The 24,774-nt window shown below is 44.2% G+C and overlaps 1 long non-coding RNA gene across 1 annotated transcript; it reads right to left on the bottom strand.

Moving 5' to 3' along the window:
• Nucleotides 1–2,466: 2,466 nt before the first annotated feature.
• Nucleotides 2,467–5,155, bottom strand: LOC308404345. Its single transcript, XR_013973105.1, has 4 exons — nt 5,018–5,155; nt 4,507–4,591; nt 4,369–4,422; nt 2,467–3,883 (listed from the first exon to the last, which is right to left on the bottom strand). It is a non-coding gene; the product is annotated as an uncharacterized lncRNA (long non-coding RNA).
• Nucleotides 5,156–24,774: the final 19,619 nt, after the last annotated feature.

Below are 24,774 nucleotides of genomic sequence, written 5' to 3'. Positions count from 1 at the left end.
GGGCAAGAAGCTGAATGACTCGATCCATCACTGGTCATAATCCATGTTGTACATGAAAATCACACGGCTCCCTCTCATTGTGATACTGGGTGTTATGCCCTGCTTGACAAAGTACTCCAGAAGTATGTAGTTATCAAAGCCAGGTGCGTTTTGTGCTATGAATGTGTACCCACGAAATTTTGGGCGTCCAATGCCTATTACATAGCACAAGTTGTTGGCGGCATTGTTTGGTATGTACAAATCTTTACCTTTCTTTGACAGTATGTTGTCATATGGTATGCGTGCCACTCTTAAACGGGCACCACCGTTACTGTTCTGCGCTACTGTGACAATAAACTAATTCGTCATAACTATAGAACCATCATTACTCTGCATGGCCTGCGCTATTTCATCAAGAAAATGTCATTGTACTCATCTTCAGCATTTAAAACAGTCTGTACATCAGAAGCCAGGGAAGGGCCTCTCAAAACAACATTTGCCTGGCTGAGAGCCAGACACTGCCCTGTCTATGACATTGGCTATGCAATCTCTTACCCTTGCTGGTACCTGGTCTGGAATATCCACGCTTATGTCTCTAAAATCAATACGCTCACGCAATTCTCTTGCATTAGAAGCAGGTATGACTGTGTTTACCAAGCCCGTGCAGGTTTGGTAAGGGCAGCTCTTGTCTGTGAAGGATTAACACATAACACATTGTCAGTGTTGGAGGGCTCATGCAGAAGGAATAGTGATGACATTAGAGGAATGGGGATGTACTCTGATGTGTGCAGGAGCAGCAGAAACAGCAGGAGCATCGTCAGATGGTCTGGCACGGGTTGCGTTCTCACAGACACGCATACTATTCAGTCTTCTGTGTAAAATATCACATTTCGTTAAAGTTTCTTCAGTCCGCTGATTAAATACCTTAAAGTCAAACCATCTAACAGGCTTAGCGGTACCATTACTGTGTTTGAATAACTTATTAAGAGGGTCCATGGCTAGGGCTTTAAAAGTCAGACATTAAAAATGCTTGTTGTTGTTGGTTAAGTTTAGCTTCTATCACATGTTATCGGCTGATGGGTCGCTAGAACTCTGGTCAGAAAGTTGAACACCAGTGGTATCCATGCAGGCTTCATAAGCCTCTGCTAGTTGAGAATCTGTTATACAACCTTCTTCTAAATCTATGCATGTAACGTCGTCATCATCATCATTATTACTCATGCACGTGGGTATGGTAGGTAAGAGATCTAAATTAAAGTCTGATACACTGTGCTCAAAAACATTGATAAAATCAGCAGGCACGCACTCACCCTGAGGTGACCTGGGGCCCGTTCTTCGTACCTCGCTAAGTAGGTTAGCCGGATTAGATTGTTGACAATTTCGCGTGATCCTGGATCAGTCGGTTCCCCGAAGCTCATCCGGGACTTGCTGTCATAGCAACAGAGCCGTAAGCGTAAACCTGCTCGGGAGCAGGTTTACTTTATGTAAACAGGATTAGATCGCGGCCACGCAGGTATGTCCGCTTCATTTATACGAAAGCAACAGCGATAAATAAATAACATCAATGTAACTGAAGATAATGCAGCACTTGATCCTTTTATTGATGTCACACAGATACATACAGGTCATTTCCTAAAAAAGGGAAATGTACTATTAACATTCTATTACATGTATGTGATTATTACAGATGTAATTCATATTTCAGAGTAGTAATTGTAAATTACTTCGTGTAATCAAGATGAGAGACCACGGCTATAAAAGCCAAGGTGGATTTGGGAAGCCTGTCGCAGCCATGTCCTGTCCGTTTACGCGAGCAACCCATTGCGGAAGGTGCAAGATTGATAAGGAGAGTCCTCAGAATTCAGCGTATATTGCGGGACAGACAGGATCCTTTAGCTCAGCGCGACAGTGTGCTCATAGAGAGATATCGATTTTCCCGTGAGGATATTATTTACTTAACCAACTTGTTGACGAGGGGGTGCAGGACCACCACCTGTCTTTTTTTGCTCTGCCCTTTTCTTGGTTGCTGTTATAAACAAACAAACAGATTATTTCAGGCTCTCTTTCCAAGAGACGAAAAGCAATATAAGTGATAAATATTACCATTCTGTAGAATATTCTTATATTTCACTTTTACTTGTTCCCATGTTCTAGTGGGTCCTGTTGTGGCTCTAATGTGAAAGAGGATATAATATAACAATATAATATAATGTAATATAATATTGGATAATATAGTGTAATATAATAAATCTACCCTACCGCCTACTGGTGTTGGCCAGAGGGGCCGATGGCGCAATATGGCAGCCTCGCTTCTGTCAGTCTGCCCCAGGGCAGCTGTGGCTACAACCGTAGCTGCCTCCACCAGTGTGTGAATGTGAGAGTGAATGAATAGTGGCATTGTAAAGCGCTTTGGGTGCCTTGAAAAGCGCTATATAAATCCACTCCATTATTATTGTTATTATTGAATTACTTACGAGTTTGATTTGTCAGCAACTTTCTGCCAGCCCTCTCTCCTTGCTTTTGCAGCCTTTGCAGTGTTCCCTTGCGTTCTGATTAAACTCTGAAACTCCTGAAATCCCTCACTCAGGAGTTCTTGCTCTGCTGCCGAAAAATACCGAGCCGAGCGCGCTCCTTCGACATTTTCGCCGACCAATCAGAGGGTTGCCGATCAATGTTTCTACTATCGATGCGTAGCCCCTTTTATGACACCCAGTGATGTCACATTACTGCGTCCAGCTGTACTAATCGTCAACAGCAGGTGTGTTCGGGGAACCGGATTAGCGAGCTCACGGTTAGCGCGATGATTTGATCTTGGATGTGTCATTTGATCTTGGATGTAGTAAGCGACGTACGAAGAACGGGCCCCAGTTGTTAAAAAAGGGGTCTAGCTCTCCCCTATCTGTCATGGTCTGGGTGGTTTTCCACAGCATCGGCTCTTCCCCACTGGGTGGAGTCTTTGTTGTTCCTCACCTGATGGCAATCATACCGGCAGTATTTATGACCTGCGTACTCAACTGGTCTTCGCCAGATTATCTGCCAACTTTAGTCAGTTCTCGGCCTCATGTCTGTTCCTTGGTGACTCATCGTGTATATTAACCTTATTTCCTCTGTTTTCTCGTCAGCATCTGAAATCCACCTAACAAGCTCTCCTGGATACAAGTTTGCAGCCGCCGGTAATCTCTCCCTTTTTTTGAACTGCCAGTCTCTCCTGCCTGCCTTCCTGCATTGCACGCAGCACCTACCTGGACCTCTCCTGCCTCCCTCCTCCACGCAACCCCCACCTGCAAGCTTGTAAGACAGCTCAGTGTATTATTCCCAGATTCACCCGCAGCTCTCTGTGGGATTCCCCTGACTGCTCTCTCCTCTGTTTCAGTGCCCTGGCCAGCCACAGTTTCCCCTGCCCAGTCCCTGCACCCAGTTATCCCTGCCATCTAGTCATAGTCATAGTATTTTCTCTCGCCTCAGACATCTAGTTTATATTCCTTAATTCTAGTCTGAAATTTCTGTTAGCCTCTGAGCATTGTAAATAAAGACTCTTTTCGTTACACCGCACCTCTGGCCTCCGGGTTTGAAACTGCACTTGAGTCCATCCTATTTCCACGGGCCACTGTGCCATGACACTATCACACACAGCCTGTATTGTAGTTGCTTGTTTTTTGTCTTCTTCCTATTCTATATGGCGTAAATATTCCAGAAATGTCATGGGCTTGTCATCGTCCTCATCATGCAGAGGGATTCTGTGCTGGCTGTGCAGACAGACATGTGTTAAAACATTATATACGCACTACATCGTTTGAAAAAAGAATATACACGTCTCTTTTTTCTTTATGACTGTACTTAGTGTTTGTCCAGTGTTATTCAGGTCGTGTCCGGTTCTCCACACGCATCGCACTCTGTCTCTGGCCTGTAGGTATAAAACCAAGGGGGGAATAGATCATCATATGTAGTTATTTAAACCATTTTAAATTCTGACACACGGATACAGACACTTGCATACACGCCTGGCGTAAGGCTTGGTCTTACAACCACCGAGTCTAAAAGTTTTTCTCGTCAGTTTATTACCAGAAAAACCTTCTGGTGCGCAAGTGAGAGAAATGCAGAGTTAATACATCATTTAAAAAAAAAAAAAAAATTAAAAAAACAACAACTTGTACTTAAACAACTAATTCTGTAAACACCTTGTGCTTGTTAGAGGGTCTCTAATGGGCCTTCTTTGTCTTTGACCTATAAAAGCAGGTGTTTCTGAAGATACTCAGACACGTGCCATGTTACTATATGAAATAAAATACAGCAGATGATTTCTTTAATATTAGACACACAGTACAAAGATACTATTTTGTGTCAGAGGATGGGTGTCAGTATATTTTAAAAGACGTAAAAAATACCAACCTTCCACCTGTAAAACGTCTCCTGTGCCGTTCTCACACCTTCCTAAAAACCAAGCTTTTGTTTTAGAAGAGAAAATAGATTGAATATTGTATACTGATACACATTTATAAAATACAGTAATAGCCGTGTTTTCCTTACTATTTATGAAGTCTATGTTCAAAAAAGAACGATGTTAGCCTTGCTGATTGGTAGACTGCACTGGTCCACTGAGATGGTCCAGGTACTGAGAAAAAAATGCATATGTATATATATTTATATATATTACTACTTTTATCACATGCACTAATTGTTTCGCTAAGGAAATGACTGGTATCACTGCAATCAAGTTATCTTAAACACAGCAAATCAATTCACCATGAGCACCTATGAAAGGCCTAATTTCTATACTGTATGAGCCCCAGCTCAGGGATTGCACATTGCCTGACTAATATTCCAATGGCCCAGTAAACATAAAAGGAAACCCAAATACCAAAAAAAAAAAAAAGTTTTAAAATTTGACCTGTACTCTTAAACAAACTAGGGAGAAAAGTGCAACAAAAGCAGAAAAAGAAAAAAACGAGACAATCGTCCTATAGGAGATAATACAATATAAATTACATGCCAGTGCAAACATTTCCTTTTTTATGTGAAATATATTAAATTAACATACCTCCAGCTGACTGCTATGTTTGCTGCACAACTTGCTTAGCGTCTTCTTAGTAGTGATGTGACGTTCTGTATCGAGGCTTCAAAGCTTGTGTCGAGTAATGGAGGGGGCGTTTCTGCGATGCGCGTAACAAGGCTTTCTTCATTTATGGCTGAGCTGAAAATGATTCAATTCAATTCAATTTTATTTATATAGCGCCAAATCACAACAAAAGTCGCCTCAAGGCGCTTCATAGATACAGAGAAAAACCCAACAATCATATGACCCCCTATGAGCAAGCACTTTGGCGACAGTGGGAAGGAAAAACTCCCTTTTAACAGGAAGAAACCTCCAACAGAACCAGGCTCAGGGAGGGGCGGCCATCTGCTGTGACCGGTTGGGGTGAGAGAAGGAAAACAGGATAAAGACATGCTGTGGAAGAGAGACAGAGGTTAATAACAGATATGATTCAATGCAGAGAGGTCTATTAATACATAGTGGGTGAGAAAGGTGACTGGAAAGGAAAAACTCAATGCATCATGGGAATCCACGTCAGCCTACGTCTATTGCAGCATAACTAAGGGAGGATTCAGGGTCACCTGATCCAGCCCTAACTATATGCTTTAGCAAAAAGGAAAGTTTTAAGCCTAATCTTAAAAGTAGAGATAGTGTCTGTCTCCCGAATCCAAACTGGAAGCTGGTTCCACAGAAGAGGGGCCTGAAAACTGAAGGCTCTGCCTCCCATTCTACTTTTAAATACTCTAGGAACAACAAGTAGGCCTGCAGTGCGAGAGCGAAGTGCTCTAATAGGGTGATATGGTACTACAAGGTCATTAAGATAAGATGGGGCCTGATTATTTAAGACCTTGTATGTGAGGAGCAGGATTTTGAATTCAATTCTGGATTTAACAGGAAGCCAATGAAGGGAAGCCAAAACAGGAGAAATATGCTCTCTCTTTCTAGTCCCTGTCAGGACTCTTGCTGCAGCATTTTGGATTAGCTGAAGGCTTTTCATGGAGTTTTTTGGACATCCTGATAATAATGAATTACAGTCGTCCAGCCTGGAAGTAATAAATGCATGAACTAGTTTTTCAGCATCACTCTGAGACAGGATATTTCTAATTTTAGAGATGTTGCGCAAATGGAAGAACGCAGTCTTACATATTTGTTTAATATGTGCGTTGTGTCATGATCCTGGGCCATGTTGGCCCAGCAGTCTTAGTATTCATGTCTTTTTGTGTATTGTTCCTTATTTGATTTCCCCTTGTGACTTTTATCCCCTGTGTGCCCCTCTATGTATCTGTGAGCCCTCGTCTCCCCTCCTTGTGTTTCATTCCATGTTTCCCCAGCCCACTATGCCCGTGCTCTCTCTCTCCTCCTGTCTGCACCTCTGTGTACTTCCTGTTTTACTTTGACAGTCTCCCGTCAGTGTTGTTTACTCCTGCCATGTCTTGTTATGTTTATCTGTGTCAGCTGTGCTCCCATGTGTGGCCACTTCCCCAGATCATCCCTCCTGTGTATTTAGTCTCTGTGTTTCATGTAGTCTGTGTCGCGTCGTCTGTGTTCCCACCCTCCGTGTTTCCATGCCCAGTCTTTTGTATCCCCAGCCATAGCATAGTTTGTTCCCAGTTTAGGTTTGTTTAGTTACTGCTCTTGTGCTGCCCTCATTTTTGTTTGTTTCTTTCGTGATCATCAGCCACAATAAAAGGTTCGCTTTTGTTTAAGTGCACTCCCGTATCCTCACTTGTGTTCGCACCTGGGTCCTCAGCACACTCTCCACACAGTCTGCCACTGCGACCGTGACAGTACGACGCGACCAGGCCGGACCCAGCCACACAAGAGAGGGAGATCATCCAGACGGTGGAGTCGCTATGTAGTAAATGGCTGCAGTGTTCCGGAGTGGAGGAACGGGAGGAGTTAGCCCGCCAAGTGGGAGTATGCGCGTCTGTATTTCCCTGGTTATGGGAGGCACTACACCCGCTGATCGTTGACTTTCTCGTCACCGCTTTCCAACTCCGTCCGCAGCCGCAGCTGCCCAGTGTGCGGGCTGCGCCGCCAGAGCCCTGCTGTTGTCCTGTTTCCCCGCTGCTTCGCGAGCCAGACGCAGTTAGGGTCGGAACGGTGAGGCTCACCACCGACACACCATCCGCTCGCGCCTCATCGGCTTCCGGGTCTTCACCGCGGTCTGGCCACACGGCGCGGCGCACGGAGATGACGGAGGCCATAGACTTTGGTGAGGAAGAGCGGCAGCAGGTGTTACGGGCTTATCGGGAGGACGAGCTCCAGTGGAAGCCCTGGCTCATTCTGGAGGAGGAACTCACACCTGTTGCACCGCCTACCAGCCGCTCGCCCTCTCCACCCCGCTCGGACTTCACTTCCCCTGCCTCGCCTTTAGCGAGGATATGGGCAGAGGATGAGATTGCCGCTACGTCACCCTCTGCTTTGGTGGCATCAGCGTCCATCGCACCAGCTACCAGAAAGAAGCGGCGCCGTTGCACCGCACTAACTCCGGTGAGTGACTGTGTTTTTGTGCCTCGCGATCCTTCTATGGAGAAGAGGGAGATGAGCATTGATTTGCCGGGGCCGGAAACTATAGCGGAATTGTGCTCCAAAGCCGACAGAACTGTGTTTAGTTGTTCAGAAAGACCTACTACGGAAATCATGGAGTCCGGCCTCTGTGAGCGGCAGCAAGCAGCTTGCACCCACGTAGAGGAGGAGCTCCGGGGAAAGCCGTGGCTCACCCCCGATTGTCAGCACATCTTTCGGGGAACACGCCTGGCTCTCGGGGGCCCTCGGAGCTGCCAGGGTCTGCCACCCCTCACTTCCCCAACAGCCAATGCTTCAGCCTCAGTGGTTTCCTCAAGGAAGAGGCGACATCCACGTCGCTGCAGCACCATGCAGCAGCTGGAGGTTAGTGGAACTCTCGTTTCCTCTCGGACTCCGTTAATAATAGAGGTTAGTGACAATCTTTCGCCTCAAAGTCTTCCAGAGTTGCTGGAATGTGACTGTCATGAAGGGTTCGCAGACGCTCCAGAGATAAAGACAATTTCTACATGTGCTGGAGGAGCGATAGCGACCCAGTGCTCCTCAACACCACCCATTCTCTTGCTAAACGATGAAAGTATTGATCACGAACTCATGTTTGGTGTGAAGGGTGGTGATATAACCTCTGGTCATGAGCGGTGTGACTTTAATAATGACACCCTGTCTGTACCCGGTGATCAACTTGACTGTTCCTTAGCTCATCCATCTTGTGACTCATCTACTTGTTATGAATTGTGTAAACCAGAGGAGAACAATTCAAAGCGATCTCTGAGTGATGCTCTCACTCCTGTACTCAACAAGCACAATTCACCCGAGTTTTATGTTCCAGGTCAAGAGAACAGTAATGGCAATGTGGTCTATGCTCTGAACTCTAAGAGTGAATTGTGCCCCCCGGAAGAAGATGGGGCACACATGTCTGAACCATGTAGCTCCAGCACCCCTCAGGGCGCAGTGAATGCTGAGGCTGAGATCTGGGCCTCCGATACTGTCTCTAATGGTCATGTTTTACCGTCAGTTTGTGTAAATTTGGAACCATGTTCTTTTGATTCTTCGAAATCAAATACCAGGCCGAGCCACATGATTCCTGTCAGTCAGAGCATAATGAGGCTTCAATCCCCTCTGACAGCATCACTTTTGATTTATTTGTGACTAATGTGGTCACTGCTAAAGTAGGGGTGCAACGATACACAAAATTCACGGTTCGGTTCGATACTTTGGTGTCACGGTTCGATATTTTTTTCGATACAAAATAAAATGTTCATGCCTTTTTAATTTGTCATTTATTAAAATTATAAATATATATTTTAACTCAAAAGTACAGTTTTTAAATTTAACCCTAACCCTTGTGCGTGTTTTTTATTTTGACAGCGAATGCGCACCTGCGGACCACTTATGTGCAGCCCTGGTTATTTAGCTCATCATATTGCAGCCACAGAAATTCTTTTGTCCATGAAACCATAAAGCTGCACTTTCTTTTTGCCTTATAGTCTGATTTGTCATAACTTTTCCGTTTTGCGGTAAGCTTTTCTTTGGCTGTCACTTCTTCACCCTGACCTGTCTTATTTGGCTCAGCAGAACTAAAATATATATCCTGCTGCTTTTACACACACACACACACACACACACACACTCACACACTCACATAAGCTCAGCGATTCTCTGCGCGATCAACCTCTCACATGTTTAAGCTGCGGGAGATTTCACTTGTCATGTTTGCATAGTAAGCTAACGATTAATAAGACAATGTCAGAGGAATTGGTGCACAAATGATCATCACTCACCAATCAGTGCTGTCGCTCTCTATACACAGTTCGCGCGATTGCAAAGTGAAAGCAAAAGACAAGCTCAAATTCAAACGCGATTTCAATATGTCACATATTGACAGTGGCTCACCGATGCCAATGACATAATTACCCAGCTACATTTCTGAAAGAATGCAAAAGCATTGACATATATTTTTCCTTCCTACAATAGCCCGACGGGCAGGGCAGAGATAGATTTTGGTAGCCCGACTGGAAAAATCGCTAGCCCCAGGACGTCGGGCTAGCGATTTTGCGAGCCCTGTATCTGATTGAGGAATCACTCATCTTTGGAAAAGAGAGTTTATTACAGAGAAATGGCTCTTTCCAAAATAAAAGCTATACTATCCGCTTCTTCTGGGCTATATTCTCAGCAGCATATTAAACATGTCTAAATGACTCGGGTAAAGTTTGTAGCATGCATGCTTGTTGTTTTTGTCTTTGCACTAGGATGATGTCGGCGTAAATGTGCAGTCATATTCGTTGTGTTCCCACTAGTGCTTTCAGGTTAACCTCGTTAAAATGACCTTAACGCCACAACACGGCAAATCTCCGTTAACGAGCTACCCCTGATCGCCCGTGCATGGGGCTAGACAGCCAACACGTTAACGAGCTAACTGCGCTAACACACTAGCTCCCACCCATGTAATTGAGCATTGCGTGGCACATCCAACATACTGTTTTACTTTAGTCCATGACGCGCTTACCTTCAGGGTCACATGAAAACCAAAATAATTCCAAACGCCAGATCTGAATGAGGGTGGGGGAGGTTCAATTTGCCATGTTGCAAGGAGAGCTTAACTTCTGTCTCGCTAGCTTGCCCTGCGCTCTTCCATCTGACTATGCTGTCTGTGTTGAGCGCTCAGTGGATCTGCGCTCGACAGTGCAGCCTAGGCGGAGTAGTCGAACGCAGATTCACTGAGCGCTCCACACAGACAGCATCGTCAGAAGGAAAGTTGATAAAATAAATTACAAATGTTGTATTGTTCGATACATATGCGTACCGAACCGAAAGCACTGTATCGAACGGTTCAATATCGATACGAATATCGTTGCACCCCTATGCTAAAGCTAATGGCTCTGTCAAACCGATCACAGAAGAGTTTATTCAGACTCTTGGCGTTAACCTAGTGCCAGCCGTCCCATCAGAAGGAAGTGTAACTGCTGTATGTGTAAGCACAGACTCTGATCAGGTTACAAGTCCACCACATGACTGCAAAATGAACGTGAATGAGTCTTCTTTGACCAGTTGTGCCGACTTAATGGATGTCCAGCCATGACCTAGCCATGAACTGCTTAATCATGTTTCTATGAACGGTTCAGTTATAAATGCAGCTCATGTGGTCGAACTAGCCCCTTTGGTGACTGAAACCCTGTCACAGGTGGAGACTGAAGAAACGTCACGTTGTCTTCCTGTGACAGAGGAAATAAACTGTGCTGAGAGCCTTGGGGGTCCACCTTTCGAACAGGGTTTGTCCATAACAGTTAACTTGTTGCTAGGAATGGCGAGATTTCCGCTAGAGATGGTGCAGAGACTGTTACTGACTCTGGGCAATATTATGGGGTAGATGCTGCCTGTGTGTTCAAGATTAATCAATGTAATTCTGGTGAGGGTGAGGCAGCCAATCTGAGTTTGTGTTTTTCTGCTTCTGAGTTAAAAGAACCAAAGACTGAGAATAAAGACTCTGACTTTATGTTTGTGAAGGAAAACGAGAATATGAATTTGGACAATGACAGGCAGACCTCTGAAAGGAACACACACCTAGTACTTGGCTGCGACACCACTTTCTCTCAGACTGCCATGGACATTTCTGTTCTGGGTTCTGAACCAGACGGTGACCAAATGAATAATGTTTTCAGGGGCGATCTGGTGGGAAATGAACCGTGTGATGTTACATTAAATTCCCCAGAGAGTCAGCGGCATCTTTCTTCTGCCAGAGTAACGGCTCAGCCCCCTGTTCAGCTCTCTGTTTTGCCAGGGGTCTCCATAACAGCTCATCCTGCATCCGTAGCTGAATGCCTGGGTGTGCCACTCCGGCACCCTGCAGCAGCCACACCACTCCACGCCACGTCAGCTGGAGGGTCCGTACAGTCGGCCCCCTGACCTGTCTCTACGTCATCGCCGCCGTTTAACTAATTGGTGTGTGTTATCTGGCTTCATGGACAGATAGAGCTGGGTGTCATCTGCATAGCAGTGAAAATGTATGCTATGTCTTCTAATGATGCTGCCTAAGGGAAGCATGTATAATGTAAACAGAATTGGTCCTAGCACTGAACCCTGTGGAACTCCATAATTAACCTCAGTGTGTGAAGAGGACTCGCCATTTACATGCACAAATTGGAGTCTATTAGATAGATATGATACAAACCACTGCAGTACAGTACCTGTAATACCTACAGCATGTTCTAATCGCTCTAATAGGATATTATGGTTGACAGTATCGAACGCTGCACTGAGGTCTAGCAGGACAAGCACAGAGATGAGTCCACTGTCAGAGGCCATAAGAAGATCATTTGTAACCTTCACTAAAGCTGTTTCTGTGCTTTGATGAGCTCTGAAACCTGACTGAAACTCTTCAAATAAACCATTCCTCTGCAGATGATCTGTTAGCTGTTTGACAACTACTCTTTCAAGGATTTTTGATATGAAAGGAAGGTTGGAGATTGGCCTATAATTAGCTAAGACTGCTGGGTCTAGAGATGGCTTTTTGAGTAAAGGTTTAACTACAGCCAGCTTGAAGGCCTGTGGTACATAGCTGATTATTAGAGATAGGTTGATCATATTTAAGATCGAAGAATTAATTAATGGCAGGATTTCTTTGAGCAGTTTTGTAGGAATGGGATCTAAAAGACACGTTGATGGTTTGGAGGAAGTAATTATTGAAGTTAACTCAGAAAAATCAATTGGAGAAAAAGAGTCTAACTTGGTACTAAGAGTAGCTGTAGATAATATTACATCTGTGGGATGATTATTGGTAATTTTTTCTCTAATGATAAAAATTTTATTTGTGAAGAAGTTCATGAAGTCATTACTAGTTAACGTTAAAGGGATGGTTGGCTCAAAAGAGCTCTGACTTTTTGTCAGCCTGGCTACAGTGCTGAAGAGAAACCTGGGGTTGTTCTTATTTTCTTCAATCAGTGATGAATAGTAAGATGTTCTGGCTTTGCGGAGGGCTTTCTTATAAAGCAGCAAACTATTTCTCCAGGCTAAATGATGATCCTCTAAATTTGTGACACACCATTTCCTCTCCAGATTACGAGTCATCTGCTTTAGGGTACGTGTTTGAGAATTATACCACGGAGTCAGGTACTTCTGATTAGAGACCTTAGTTTTCACTGGAGCTACAGTATCCAGAGTCGTACGTAGTGAGGAGGTGAAATTATTAACAAGATAATCAACCTCTGTTGGAGTAGCGTTCAGATAGCTGCTCTGCTCTGTGTTGGTACAGGGTATTGGAGATTATAACAGTGGGTGGATTATATTCTTAAACTTAGTTACAGCGCTTTCAGAAAGACATCTACTGTGATAAAGTCTACTCTCCACCGCTGTGTAATCAATTATTGTAAATGTAAATGTTATCAGGAAATGATCAGACAGGAGAGGGTTTTCAGGAAACACTGTTAAATGTTCAGTTTCTATGCCATATGTTAAAACAAACATGAACCTGTTTTGTAAATTGGAATAACTTGAACAACTTTCATTTTTTGAGGAAAAAACTTTTTTGAAAAGACAAGTTGAAAACGTATTTTAACGGTTTTCCAATACCATAAATAATCAGCAACTCTCTTACTGTTACAACATCAATGTCATTCCAATCTGTACTGGTTTTGTTCTTAAGTCCTCTAACGATGTCATATATTTCATTCTCTTCCACTGCTCTTAGAAACACTGAACTTCTATTCCTTTCAATATTTTCACCAGTGTCCCTTTCTATTCCATCGACCTTTATTTATTTATTTATTTATTTATTTTTTTTCTATTTTATTTAGGACAGTGCATGTTAATGAACATAAATGTAAAAAAAGAATTACATGAATGTAAACATACCAGATTATAGCCAAGGGCTAATTTCCATCTGTTGTCCTTAAGCATAAAAAATAGACATAATAATTCATAAAAATTCATCATTCATTCATAATAAAAACTCCATCACCAAACTTACACATACACACCATTCTGTTCCCAAATAAAACATTAAAACTATACAACTCATACATGATCACACACTTGATTTCCTCTGCCAGTTTTGGCCCCATATTTACGAAGAATTCATTAAAACCATTTGCTTTCTCTTTCATTTTGTTAATGCTTTTTGTCCCTTCTATAAAGTACCCAGGGTAATCATTGTTCCTTGATTCATTTTTGATTGTACTGTTTATGACATTCCATATACCTTGTGTTTTCTTTATTGTGTTCTAACCTTTTAATAAAATATTATTTATATATATATATATATATATATATATATATATATATATATATATATATATATATATATATATATATATATATATATATATATATATATATATATATATATATATATATATATATATATATATATATATATATATATATATATATATATATATAGGGTGTTCTTTTTTTTTTTGTTGGCATTTTGTAGTCCTTTAGTCATCCATGGTCTTCCTGCATAGTTGTGTTTCCTGTTGATTTCAATCACCTGGCAGTTTTTACCAAGTAATGTGTGTTTAATGTGTTCTTAAAAATTCTTCATAAGGTTTATTAACTTCTTCGTGTTCATGAACATGAAGTTTCTTGCTTTAAAAGTTCATTTTTAAGACAGTTAAATGTCTTTTCTGTTCGAATTCTTTTGTAAATAATCTTGTGTTCATCTCTGTTAATTTTATAATGGCAATTATAAGATGCAAAGACTGGTAAATGGTCACTTATATCATTAATTATCATTGATTGATTATCATCTCCTTACAGGCAGTGTTGGGGAGTAACGGAATACATGTACCGCCGTTACGTATTTAAAATACAAAATATGAGTAACTGTATTCCGTTACAGTTACCGTTTAAAAAGGTGGTATTCAGAATACAGTTACTTTGTTGAAATAAATGGATTACACTGCGGTACTTTCCTGTTTCATTTTGTCGCGGATCAGGACTGTTTGGGTTTTGTTTGACAGCTACGTTCTGTTGATCCAGGCGGCAGCGTTACGGTTGCCATGGTTACAGGGCAACGCTCTCTCTCTCTCTCTGCGACTGTGTGTTTCCTGGGTGAGAGAGCGCCTTTTCGTTGTTGTTGTGCTAAGCTAACAGGCAGAATGCTACAAGCATAGCTCTAAAGAATGTAGCATCATGGGCAGTGTAGTCCGTGTTGCAGGGAGAATGGACTGCCATACACGTTATGTGTCTGTGAGCGCGAGGAGGGAGAAAAAGGGGAGTGGAAAGGTACAAGCTGTCATCGAGGAAAAATGGGAGCTGGAAGCATGTAAATATAATAATAACCACTTCAGCCAAGAAGAGTGCCTGACGAGCCCAGTTGTAAGTAAGCTATTAAGACTCGACTGTACACCGTGTTCGTGTTTTCCTCCGAAAACAATAAGTTCCGTTGGAGCAGCCTTTCAACGCCTCTCTCTGTCTCGTGCAAGAAAAGTTGACCCACACAACAAAGTAAAGCTATTTTTCGGCTACGAGCCAACAGGGACCCCGCCGTATTAGTCAGAGGTCCCTTTACTACAGTTCGGAGTCGCGGACCTTCAGTAATAGTAATAAATCACACAGCAATAGTACATTCACGTTGTTGTAAAAAGCATGATAATATATTAAGTAATCCAAAGTATTCAGAATACGTTACTGTCATTGAGTAACGTAACGGAATACGTTACAGAATACATTTTGGGGCATGTATTCTGTAATGGAATACATTTTAAAAGTAACCTTCCCAACACTGCTTACAGGAAATAAAACTTACTTCCTAGCTTTCAGAAAAAAACATCTCCGATTGGCTTAGAGCAGGCATGGGCAAACTACGGCCCGGGGGCCACGTGCGGCCCGTTAAACATTTTGATCTGGCCTGCCAAACTTGAAAAAAATTTAATAAATTAACCTTGTTAATGTTTTATTTCCCCTGCAATTCTGATGTTTCCTCACTAGATGGCGCACTCTAGATATATAGGCTTTGTTGAGGTGAAGCGTAGGCCTATTACTCCACGTTTGCACTTTACCCTGTGACCTACCGCCCCTCTATGAAGATGAGCGGACCCAAGAAAAGGAAAGTGGCCAGAGAATGTCGAGTGTTCAAAAAGGAGTGGACAACTAAATATTTTTTCACTGAACACCGATCATCTGCTGTTTGCCTGATATGCCAAGAAACTGTGGCGGTTTTTAAAGAGTATAATATTAGCCGTCACTTTGCCACAAAGCACGCTAATTATGCTAGCAAGCTCTCAACAAAAGAACGGGAAGCTGCTGCTGAGAAGTTGGCAGCTAATTTGAAGGCTCAGCAAAGTTTTTTTTCACCGTCAAACGGCCATTCAAGAGTCAAGTACCAAGGCCAGTTTTATGCTTTCATTCAAAATAGCAAAGGCCAGCAAACCACTGTCAGAGGGTGAGTTTTTAAAAGAATGTATGGTAGAGACAGCAGGTATTTTGTGCCCGGAGACCAAAGACAAATTTGAGAAAATCTGTTTATCATGGCGGACAGTGACGCGCCGTGTAGAACTAATAGATGAAGATATCACCAGCATATTAAACAAAAAGGCGAAGTCATTCACTTTTTATTCTTTAGCACTGGATGAAAGCAACGATGTCAAAGACACTGCTCAGCTCCTCATTTTTATCCGAGGAATCAACGAAACCTTTGAAATAACGGAGGAGTTTTTGACAGTGGAGTCTCTGAAAGGACAAACACGGGGAGAGGACTTGTTTGAACGGGTGTCTGCTGCCATCGAAAACATGAAGCTTCCCTGGAGTAAGCTTGTTAACGTCACCACAGATGGATCTCCGAATTTAACGGGAAAAAACGTTGGCCTGCTGAGGAGAATCCAGAATAAAGTGAAAGATGAAAACCCTGACCAGAATGTCATTTTCCTCCACTGCATCCTCCACCAGGAATCTCTATGTAAATCGGTGTTACAGCTAAATCATGTTGTGAATCCTGTGGTGAAACTTGTCAACTTCATACGCGCACGGGGACTTCAGCACCGTCAGTTCATTGTATTCCTGGAGGAAACTGATGCGGATCACCAGGACCTGCTTTATCACTCCCGTGTCCACTGGTTGAGTTTGGGCAGTGTTTCAATGAGTGTGGGAGCTCAAAGAGGAGATTGCCGTGTTTTTGGAGCGGCAGGGGAAGACTGATGAATTTCCTGAGCTGAGCAACAAGAGCTGGATGTGTGACTTCGCGTTTGCTACAGACGTATTTTCACACTTGAATGAGCTCAACGTGAAACTGCAGGGGAAGGAGCAGTTTGTGCATGACATGCACACAAACGTGAAAGCCTTCAAATCCAAGCTGGCTTTATTCTCCAGGCAGATTTTGAACAAGTCATTCACTCATTTTCCTACACTAGCCACGCTGAAAGAGGCCGGAGAAAAAGTAAAGAAATACAGTAAGTCACTGGATGCACTGCACAGAGAATTCTGCCGTCAATTTTTGGATTTCGATAAAATTGACAAGTCACTTCAATTGGTCGCCTTTCCTCTGTCACAAGACCCCGAAACAGCTCCAGAGGAGCTTCAGCTCGAACTCATCGACCTTCAGTTCGACCCTGCCTTAAAAGAGAAGTTCAGCTCTCTGAAACTAAATGACTTCTATGCTTCACTCAATGATTTCGCGTTTCCAAATCTAAGGCGAAAAGCGCAGATGATGTTGGCTTTGTTCGGCTCTACCTTCGTGTGTGAACAGACATTCAGCGTCATGAACATCAACAAAGCCAGCCACAGATCCAAGTTAACAGACCTACACCTCAGATCCATCCTGAGAATCGCCACAACAAAACTAACTCCAGACTTTGATGCGCTGGCTAAAAAAGGAGACCAACAACACTGCTCCCATTAAAATGTGTGTCTCTCCGTGATACGCACGTTGTTAAAATGAACAGTGCGCGCAGATCAAATATAACGCTTCACAGACTGACTTGCTGCAACTGTTTCGTTCTTGCACTGGTCGTTGTTGACTTTTGGCACCGGGGAAACAAATTGAATAAAAGGAACAGGACAAATACATCTGCATCTCCTACCGTTTTTGGGAAAAAAAAAAAAAAAAAAGAGTTAGGAGGAGAGTGATGTGATATCCTAAAGGATAACGGGACTTTCAGTGCTTTAAAATAAAATGTTCATTTATTTGATTTTCAGTGTTTAAAGACTCATTTCGAAGTCAGAGATTTTATTGTAATTCTTTTCTTCAAAAATGTCCGCATTTCCCAACAAGCGGAAGAGTAAAATCCTTTTTTTTTACAAGAAATAGGGAAAAATTCCTGGTGAGTTGCACCGACCAGCATTTGTAGCCTTAACGTTGTTCTCCTTCGCTATAACGATTCAAGTTCACAAGCACTACACAATCTCAGAGTGCCACCTACTGACATTCTTTGGGAACCGCAGTTAATTTCATGATGCAATTTTAGGTGGGTTACATAGTTCATGCATTTATTACTTCTAGGCTGGACTACTGTAATTCATTATTATCAGGATGTCCTAAAACTCCCTGACAAGCCTTCAGTTAATCCAAAATGCTGCAGCAAGAGTACTGGCAGGGACTAGAAAGAGAGAGCAGATTTCTCCGATATTGGCTTCCCTCCATTGGCTCCCTGTTAAATCCAGAATTGAATTCAAAATCCTGCTTTTTGCATACAAGGTCTTAAATAATAAGGCCCCATCTTATCTTAATGACCTTTGTTGTAAAGGCTCACCTTTTAGCACATTCACTTCACCAGATGCACCTTGTTTCTTTTCCTCACCTTTGATTGGGTGTGGTGCTTGGCCTTAATTGCACTCACCTGTCACTCGTTATATAAGGACTGCACTCACCTACCCCTCACTCTTTCTTCACTCCCACATGGGGCGGCAGCTGAGGTGAGTTTCTCTTTGAGTCTCCTGAGTTCATTTATCATTTTGAGTTACTTAAATCATACTTTATGTCCTTTTTAGAGATAGCAGTCCATGTGTGTCTTTCTTTCCTTTACCCGTTATACAAAAAACGACAAAACCTGCAAATGATGACTGCTTATTCTCATTCTAATCCGATGAGCCCATGATGATGACTACTGAAACCCTGAACCTTCCTTCCTCCAATACAACCTTATAGTACTGAATCACCCCATTAGAACACTTCCCTCTCGTATTGCAAGCTTACTTTTTGTTCCTAGAGTATTTAAAAGTCCAAAACAAAAAGGGCACAGGAGCACAGAACAGTCCCAAACAGAATAGGTGTCAAGACACCAAAACACCTAGATCCGGAGGCCGACGGCACAAAAGCCCATCACACAACATTTCAGGAGGCCGGCCCGGAGGTCGACGGCAGAGATGAAGCAGTTCAGGTGGCCGGCCGTGCAGACGGCACCGATGAAGCAGTTCAGGTGGCCGGCTGCGAAGCCCGGGGTGGCGAAGAACCCGCTCAGGGGGCCGCCCTCTCTGGCGATGACGTCCAGCTGGAGGCCTGGAAAGCGGTCGGCAGAGGCAAGCTGGAACTGAAGACTGTGTGGCAACTGCAGGATCAGACGAGGCTGAAGACACAGAGGCTGGACCAGACGAGGCTGAAGACACAGAGGCTGGACCAGACGAGGCTGAAGACACAGAGGCTGGACCAGACGAGGCTGAAGACACAGAGGCTGGACCAGACGAAGCTGAAGACACAGAGGCTGGACCAGACGGCGGTGGTGCTGCAGTTGGCGGTGATGCTGCAGTTGGCGGTGATGCTGCAGTTGGCGGCTGAACGGACCTCCCTGGACCGTCAGCAGACATAAGGATGTGCTGGCTGGGTCCTCCAGGACCCCCAGCAGACGAGGCATGGCGCTGGATGGGCGACTCGGGCCCTCCAGCTGACGACACTAGAGGCTGGATGGGCGACTCAGGCCCTCCAGCTGGAGCAGATGCAGGACCAGAGGCCATTGGGACCCCTGGCTGCATAGGTAGCCGAATTGGTGCTTGCACTAATTGCTGAGTTACCGGCTGGGCGGTTGACTGAAACAGAAGTTGTAGTGGTGGTCGTGATGATGGTCGTGCTGGGTGTAGTGATGGTTGTTGAACTTGCAACAGAGCGGGTAACCGACTCTCAGCAACTCTTCTCCGGGGAACAGGGACGGGTACTGGGCCTGGCCAAACATCAGCCATCCCCACCTGAAGAACAGATACAGGTCCAGGGAAGAGCTGTGTTCTGGCTGCCTTACCCCTGGGGGCCGGTGTGGGTGCAGGAGCTAGCTGGACCGCCGCTGCTCCCACCCGAGGAGCTGAAACGGGTGCAGGAGTCAGCGGGGTCTCAGTTGCCCCCACCCAGGGAACCAGAACAGGCACAGGCAACGACCGGGCGCCCGCCATCCCCACCCGTGGAGCAGATACGGGTGCAGGGATGAACGGAGCCATAGCCTGCCTGGGAACTGGAACTGGATGCGGAGAGCAGAGCAGAGGAGCTGTAACAGTCACAGAGAAAACCAAGTTTATGGTACCAGACATGGTTCTGGAAAACCAAGACTTATGGCAGGCTGACCTTGGTAAAACTGCTATTCTTAAGTTGTCCAGGTTGACATTAGCAGTCTTAGAAAAGACGAGTTCAGGGGCAGTCACAGGTGCTGGAGAAATCATACAAGCGGTATCTGAAGAAACTGGGTGTGAAGCAACATAAAACACAGTCTTACAAAACGCAGCCTGGGAAGTTGCACACACAGTGTCCAGGGCTACTGGCTGAAAAGCATGGCACACAGAGTCATACAAACATGATCGTGGAACCAAAACTTTAACTTGAGCAACCACTTCTGCAGTGTTCAAACCAAGTATTTTTGCCAGCTTGGTAACAGCAGATGACACCTGGTTGGTCTTAACTTGGACAGTCACAGAGCGCATAGTCTTGAAGAGTTCACAATGAGCAACACAAACAGTCTTTGAATAAGCATACTCTAGGCTTGTGAAATTTAACTCAGGGGAGGTTATGGAAACATGAGGTTTAGGAAGCCTCAGAATGAACTGGCTGGTGAGCCGCGTAACACATGGGTGAAGCAACACCAACAACAGTAAATGGCCTGTAAATGGCCTGTAAATGGCCTGTATTTATATAGCGCTTTACTAGTCCCTAAGGACCCCAAAGCGCTTTACATATCCAGTCATCCACCCATTCACACACACATTCACACACAGTCTCATGAGGTGTAGCCTGCACAGCATAGATGGAATTCGGCTGGGAAATTGAACTGTCCCTGTTTAGTTTAGCAGTAGGAGAAATAGTCTTTTGAGCTGCATCTTTAATGTCCTGAGTGAGATCATGATTGTCCAAGTCAGAAAATTTCATAACAGATTCACATATATAATCTACATCTGAAAGCTCACTATTAACTGATCCAAAAACAGGTGGCTCGGAATCAACATAACCTGCCTGAGAAGCGAAAACAGAAACCCCAGTCTTGTCAGAATGAAACCCAGAAACACCACTCTCAGTTACAGGACACAAAACCTCTTTTGACTCTGAAATAAGGTCATCTGATTCCTGAATCTTCTCAAACTTTGAAGAAACAAAAGAGGGAAAATTAGAATGCTCAGAGTCCCGAAAGACAGCCTCAGAGTCAGCCATCTTGGGATCATCAGTTTCTGTCTTTGCAGACCCTGAGTTAACAGTCAAAAAGTTAACCGACTCCAAATTCACTGGCTCAGAGCTAAAAATTCCCAGTGTGGAAGAAGCCGGGTGACAAGTGTTCTGTTCACTCACCACGTCCAGCAGTTCAGAGCAGGAACTGGACTCGGGTTGCGGTGAGGGACGGCGACGACGAGAACGCCGCTTTCTCTTGGAAACCGGAGCAACAGAAAAACCGGAGGGTGTAGAAGCAACAGTGACTGGTCCCTCATCCTCCGACCACATTCCTGCCAGGCATGAGGCAGGTGAGGGGTGGTCGGAACCAGACGTGAGGGAGGAAGGAGTCCGATGCTGCGACTTCAGCTGCTGCAGTGGGGCTATAGAATGCTCCATCCGCTGCGGCGGCGTGAGAGGGCTTGCTCGCTGTGACTGAGGCGGTGTGGATGAGGAGATGAGGGTGAATTGGGCCAGCTCCCGGGCTTTGACTGCCTCCTTAGCCTGGGTCAGCGAACGGCTGAACTCCAAGGCAATAGACAGCTGGCGCAGTTGAGGATTTCTGTCAAATATGGTTTGTATTGCATTCAACCCGACTGAGAATGTCTGCAAATCTGAGGCGTGGCTAATGCGAGTCATCAGTCCGAGGATGCGAGCAAGGTCCACCTCTCTCTCGAAGTGAGCTGAGTCCGCTGGGTCCATGTTATGGTTGCGTCCTTCTGTCACGATGAGTTGTGTGGCTGTCAGTGGCTGGACCCACGTGTAGGACTCGGAGACAAAACATTAACTTAAACGACAGCTTTATTTGCTGGTGAGTCACCCTTGGCGATACATAAACAACAACTTAAACTAACTAGACTGGAGATGCTGAAGGTAGCAGACAATGAATACACACACAAGAAACGTGGAGGACGCAACAACTGGCAGGGAAAAACACAGGGCTTAAATACATACTGAGGCGATTAGGGAATGTGAAACAGGAGGAGAGCACAGCTGGGACTCATCAGACATGACAAGACAAGGGGAGGCAAAACTCAACACATTGATATAGTACACAGACTTTCAAAGTAAAACAGGAAACTGAACAGACGTGGACTAAACTAGGGGATACAGTGACAGAACAAGAGACACACTGACAGAGATGACTGTATACTAACAGAAGTAACACAGAACCACGACCTAAGAAGGAGAACACAAGAAATGCCAAGGACCTAGGGAGTTAGGAATACTAGCGACAGAAATCAAACCCAAGAGAATCAAAACACATCATGAAATCAAAGATAACTAATACAAACAGAAAAACACTGAGACTCAGGACCGTGACAATGGGAGAGTTCTTCAGTTTTCAGGCCCCTCTTCCATGGAACCAGCTTCCAGTTTGGATTTGGGAGACAGACACTATCTCTATTTTAAGATTAGTCTTAAAACTTTCCTTTCTGAAGCATATAGTTAGAGCTGGATCAGGTGACCCTGAATCCTCCCTTAGTTATTCTGCAATAGGTGTAGGCTGCTAAGGGATTCCCATGATGCACTGAGTATTTCTTCTTCAGATTCACGTGGACCAGATTGGACACCAGGGATCAGACATCAGTTATAACAACATCTGTCACCAGATTGAAGAGGGTCTCAAAGAACAGTTTAATGATGCCGAAATTGTGATGTCTGTCATGATATAAAACCTGGTAATTTCAAAGACGTGCTAATGAACAATGATGAAATGACTGTAGAGGACAGTAGAAAGTAGAGCTCAAAGTGTCATGGTCTGGAGTCTGGTGACTCCATGTTCATGTTTTGTGTTTATTAATATTTAGAGTTTTCAGGTTTGTTGTTGTTTTTTCCAGTGTTTAGGTGTTCTCTGTGCTTCCTTTGTGTTTCTTGTGTTCATCTCATTTTACTTTGACGGTCCCGTGTCTCATGTCAGCGTGTCTAGTTTTGTTTTCCCTTGAATGTTATGTCTTATTACTCCCAGCTGTGCTCCTAGCCCTGGGTTTCTCTCTATCAGTGTCGCGTCGTCCCCTCACCACTCCTATGTGTATGCGTTTTTCCTTCCGTGTTCCCTAGCTCTGTTAGCATTTAGTTTCGAGTTTTGGTTTGTTTTTTGCAAGTGTTTTTTCATGGTGTTTTGCAAGTGCAATAAAGCAGCCTCCTTTGGTTAACACTTTGAGTTCGAGTCCTGCATTTGGGTCTACATCCTGCCTGCCACACAGCCGTATCATGACAGAACAATGCGACCACACAATGGACCCAACAGTGGCTGGATCATCCTGAGGAGAAGTATTGCTTGGTTTCCGGTCTCCCCTGGCTACTGAGTTCCCTTCATCCGCTTATACAGGATTTTCTCCTTAACACTTTGCATCTTCACTCACCAACTGCAACCAATCACCTGCCACCTCCGCCGGAGGATTTGCTGCCTGGCCTGCCGGAGGACTCGCTGCATGAACTGCTGGACGTAATGCTACCATTAGCAACTTTGACATCGAGGCATGTGGTCAGTGGTGCAGCTGCGGCAAGGTGGACACACCTGAGCAGCATCAGTAGTCAAGCCGCATCTGTATTAAAAGGCTGTATTGGGTCTTGAGTGTTGTTGTTAGTAGTGTGTATGTTTGGCTGCAAGCTGAAAGGCTGCAGCCGTGTCTCTAAAAACACCAGCCACCAGCCAGGTGATAGTACCTGATACCTGGTACTTTTTTAGTACCTACTCCGTCAGGGTTCCAAGAGATTCGAGGTGATGCCCAACAGTGTGAGCATTCATCCATCCACCTATCATCCAGTAGAGTTAGAAGTCTCGCCTGTATGGGCAGTTAGCTGCCAGTGTCCATCCCAATTATCAGACTCAAGCACCCACCAACCATCTGGGACCAGCACCATTCTTTAGCAGCACAAAAACCCATCATAACATCATTCCAGTATTTTTTTTAAAATTTATTTATTTGATTAGCATTCAAATTTCTCAATGAATACAGAATAAAGATCTACCACAAAGTAAGAATGCACGAGATGAGGCTAATCAAAAAGGTACTGGCTGAAGCACATGCTTATTATGCCAAGCCTTTTAACAAAAGATCATTTAGCATGCAGCTCATGTAGATAGAGCTCGAAGCAAAAGAGTAAAACAAAACAAACAAACAAAAGAACAAAACAAAACAAGTATAAACCTCATTCCTCCCTTGCATACCAGCCATCATACATAACTGCACAAAAGAGAATGTAAAACTCCTTCTATTCCAGCCCCACCAGTTAAACTCACAGAAAGATTGCAAGTGTCATGGATGCACCAGATATCCGTCGTGGGGATGTGGGGACTTTTGCGAATTTTGTGCTGCAGATTTGTGCTCTTGTTGGTATACTGAAGACCCTTGGTCTGGATGGTTAAGTGAAACTGATTTGCGGTTCTCACGTGTCATGACTCCTTAGTAAGCTGCCAGCTGAAATGAGGTTTGAGTTTTGGAGACACGTGTGACTGGTTGAAGCTGAAAACATGGAAACATTTAGATACTTGGTAAGTTTATAGCAAAAGGACAGAGAGAGGACCATCCAGAAATCAGCACCTGAAAGAGTCAAAGCCAGTAACACGCACAGCCACTATACTCCATGGCACAGAGAATCTGCTGGCAAAGCAGTCTATTGAGCTACTGAACTGCAAATTGTCTGCTCAGAGCAAGAAAGGCCCACTGAAAGCCTACTGTCCATACTG

This window comes from Rhamphochromis sp. 'chilingali' (genome assembly GCF_963969265.1).
Source record: "Rhamphochromis sp. 'chilingali' genome assembly, chromosome: 10".
In the NCBI taxonomy this organism is placed as follows: domain Eukaryota; kingdom Metazoa; phylum Chordata; class Actinopteri; order Cichliformes; family Cichlidae; genus Rhamphochromis; species Rhamphochromis sp. 'chilingali'.
This window is presented reverse-complemented; position numbering and strand designations above follow the sequence as displayed.